Source organism: Apium graveolens, chromosome 1 (assembly GCF_009905375.1).
Source record: "Apium graveolens cultivar Ventura chromosome 1, ASM990537v1, whole genome shotgun sequence".
Lineage (NCBI taxonomy): Eukaryota > Viridiplantae > Streptophyta > Magnoliopsida > Apiales > Apiaceae > Apium > Apium graveolens.
In genome coordinates this window covers 74,733,228-74,737,658 of record NC_133647.1, presented here as the reverse complement: position 1 = coordinate 74,737,658, position 4,431 = coordinate 74,733,228, and positions in this window count along the sequence as shown.

The window sequence follows — 4,431 nt, the reverse complement described above, 5'->3', positions numbered from 1 at the left end:
AAAGATTGAAGCTGTATCCAGATGGGAACAACCAAAGACCCCGACAGAAGTTAGAAGTTTTCTTGGACTAGCAGGTTACTACCGGAGATTTGTAAAAGATTTTGCCAAGATTGCAACTCCATTAACCAAGCTAACCAGGAAGAATGAAAAGTTTGTTTGGACTGAAAAATGTGAAGAGAGTTTCCAAGAATTGAAGAAGAGATTAGTGACTAACATTGCCAGAAGAAACGGGAAATTTTGTGATCTACAGTGATGCTTCTTTGAAAGGTTTGGGCTGCGTGTTAATGCAACATGATAAAGTTATTGTTTATGCGTCCAGACAGTTAAAACCCCATGAGCAGAATTATCCAGTTCATGATTTGGAATTAGCAGCAATAGTATTCGCGTTGAAGCTGTGGAGACACTACATGTATGGAGAAAAATGTGAGATCTATAGGACCATAAAGTTTAAAGTACATATTCTCCTAGAAGGACTTAAATATGAGACAACAAAGATGGTTGAAACTGATTAAGGATTACGATTATTCCATTAACTATCACCCACCTAAACCCAATGTAGTGGTAGATGCCCTGAGTAGGAAGGAAAGATTGAATGTGATCAAAGTTGCTGAGGAACTAGTAAAGGAATTGGAAAAGCTAGAAATTGACGTTCGAGTGCCAGAAGGTACTAAGGAACAATTCTATGAAATCAATTTTCATCCAGATTTGATGGAGAGAATTAGAAAGTATCAAAAAGAAGTTATGTATCAAGGATTGGATAGTTTGACTGGGGAAGAAGTTTGTACTAAAAAATGTTGCCCCAGTAATACTACAATTGTTTAAGGGGGTTGGATACAATTGCATAAATGTTTCGAACAAGTATAAAATATAACAGTTCTTTATATTTCGGATAAAAACTGTTACAAACTCTCTCAAGAAATACTGATGTTCTTGAGAGCTACTAGGCCGTACAATGCTCGAGATTATCACTATGTGATGACCTAAATTGTGTTTATATAATACACAGCTGCTATAAATCAGTCTAGGATATGCATTATCAATTACTAACATAAAATAATACATATCTCTAACTGAATATACTAAGTCCTATCACTCAGAACGAACAAATATCCATCCCTCAAAATAAGGAACATAATCAATCTTCATAACTGACCTCCTTCAGATGCTGATGACATGCAAATACTGATGATGCATCAGATCCTGACGACATACTAAATACTAATGACATCTAAATGTAGTAAGATCCTGAGCTTCTTCTGATCATTGAGAATCAACATGTAACAATCTCCCCCATTTTATGCTTTATGTAATGAAGCACAAATTCCATTCTCAATGATGCCAAAACCAATCACAAAATGTACAAGGAGTTAAGCTTACTTCAGTATCCTAAGATAACTAACAGTTGTTTCCAGAAATTTATTCAACATTTCTTCCTTCTTGTCTTGTAGGACTTTAACAAGCTTTTTCTTCAACTCTTTCTTCTCTTCAGTATCTTCTCCAAGCTGATAGAGGGCTGATCTCAGTTTTGAAATTGAGCTTTTATTCAATTCCAAATCACCAATAAGTATAAAGCTCAAACTGACATCTTCATGATCAGGACTGAAAGATACCTGAGGATTGTTGAGAAAAACTTTTAGAACTGTAGCTCCCTTTTGCATCTTCATTTCTTGACCAGTATAAGTTATATACATAGGAACATAGTCACCATTGTATTTATCTTCTTTGTTCATGACTCTTCTTTTGATACTTTCAAGTATCATAGAAGACCAATTTCTGGTGACATTATTCTCAACTCTAAGAAGATAGTGAATATGTTTCAACTCTGTCACGGTCTTCATCAAGAGTTGCTGCAAGGTAAAACTCTTTACTTTACCATCTCTCAAAAAGTACAGAATCTCCTCTCTGACATCATCAAAATTTATCTTCCTATATACAATCTTCACGGCTTTAACTTTTTCAAGATGTGAAGAAGTAACTCTTTCACCAAGATTTTCAGTCAGAATATTTGTGTCTAGTAAATCAGACCTCAGAATTTCCATTCCAGAATGGCCAATACATCCTCTGGTTCTACTTTTGACAAGCTTCAACCTTTCATTATGTTCCACCCAAGAAGATTTCTTGATGGACTTGTCAACATCTTTTGGTTCCGAAACAGAATCTCCTAGTCCTGCAGACACATATTTAATATTTTTTAACCCTTTAGGATAACTGAATGAACCAACATCTTTCCATCTTCTATCCTATTTTCTGATAGGAGCATAACTTTTAGATAGATCATAAATCTTCCCTCTTTCTTTATGCCATAGCTTTCTCTCTGAATTTAGATTTCTCTGCACATAATCACCACATGCTTGATCAGCTTTCATTCTGTCAATTCTTTCTTGTTCATCAACCTCTGAATTATGAGAATCAACCAATGTAGTAGGAACCAACTGATCCAATACTTCGACCACCTTTTCATCAGTATCAAAATCAGCTATCAGATTTTCAGTATCAGGATTTGTTTTATCCTCAGGATTTGTGTCTTCCTCAAGAGTTACATTTGCATTAGTTAAATCAACTTGAGCAATGTCAGTGGTTGATCTTTTCATCCTTTGAACAATCACCTCTTCAGTCTTCTGAACTTCTTCTGTTGATTCATGCCCTTGTACAGGAACATAACCTTCTTTAGATAAGAAATTCAGAAATGCAGAATCGATTTTAACCATTTGACTTGGTTCAGAAGTCTTTCCTCTTCCTTCTCTTCCTCTTACTCTTGTAGATCTTCCACCTCTTTTCCCCATCCTTTAGAGGTTTTGACTTCAGCCTCAATTTGAGCCATTAACTCCTTCTGTTGCATAACTGCTTCTTCAGTTGTTAGATCAGGAAATTCTACAGTTATCATTCCAAGAGCATTCCTAGCATTCTTTTGCTCAAACTTTTTATCTTTGTAGTACAAAACTATCTCTTCTCTTGTTTCCTTGTGTCTGTAAGGAAAGAATAACCCCTTAACATCTGCTAAGTTGGAGATTGTAATATCACCAGTCTCAGGAGCATCATCAGTAGCCTTGTGCTTGGCTTCATGAGCACCAGTAGACTTTCCTTGTCCTGAAGAAACAGATCTTTTAGAATGTTGAGGTAGTTGAGCAGTAGGAACAATTGGAACATTAGAAACCAAATTTTTATCACCATCACCATCAATATCTTTATCCTTCAACTGAATAGAGTCAGGTGTACATTCTGTAGCAACTATCTTCTCCCCCTTTTTGGCATCAGTATTTGAAAGAAGAGAAAACATAGCATCAAGTTTATCAGCCATAGAAGATACTTTATCTTCCAAGGAAGAGAATCGAGAATCCATGCTTTGTTGAGATTGAACCACAGCTTTAATGGCATTTTTCACACTCATAAGTTCAGCTGAAGAAAGTGGATTAATCATGAATGCATCAATCTTATCCTTTAAACTAGCATGGGATTTCTTCATATCAGGAAGTTCAGAATGAATTCCTTTCACAGAAATAGTAGAGGCCTTAAGATGCAATATCAGATCAGGATTTTGAATTTCATCATAGGCCCTGTGAACATGTTGCATACCAACAACAGATGAGATAAAAGTATTTGCATTTCTCTATTTAGAATCCCATTCAGTCTTTCGAAAGTGCTCAGCATCAACATTATAATAAGAAGGATTTTCACTGAAATATGAAGAAGAACCAACATTGGACTTCTTAGATGCATCAATAGCAGTCTTAAGCGAAGCTGTGTCAGAATCATCATTATCACTATCATCATCAGAATCAGAACTAGACAGACCCTCAGAAGAATTTGCAGAGCGAGGCAGAACGACTTTTCCTTTAAAAGAATCCTTAGCAATAGGTGTCTGTTCCTGATGAGATCCTGAAATATAAACAAGGTAACACCTAAATCTCTCTTTTCTTTTCAAGTGATCTCATCACTTCTCACACAATACATTACTTTTGAGAGTAATCTTTTGAGAGTAATATTCTTCTCACAGAAGAAAGTTTTTAAGTAAAGAAACACTTATAAAATTCTTTTCTCAAACCTACCTCTCCTTTTTCAAGTACAGGAGACTGCCTCTCAAAAATTTTATTTTCTCTCATAATATTTTCATACAGTCTCACAGAAAAGCACAGTCACACATTTGTCATTGAAATAAGAGATGGCTGAGAGGAGTAGTATGCTTGTCATATAAACAAAAGTAACCTCAAACAAGAGACTATTTATAATCATACAAATATGAGGAACAATGTAAGAGAATAAGCAATACCTAAAGGTGATTTCTCAAGTGGAAGTGATGATAGTGGAGGAACAAACAACACATCAGGATGCTTTAGCAAACTAGTCAGCATCAAGGGATCATCAGTAGTAGCTGTTGTAGTGGAAGGTTGAACAACATCAGGATTTGATGTAGCATTAGCATTTTAACTTGTT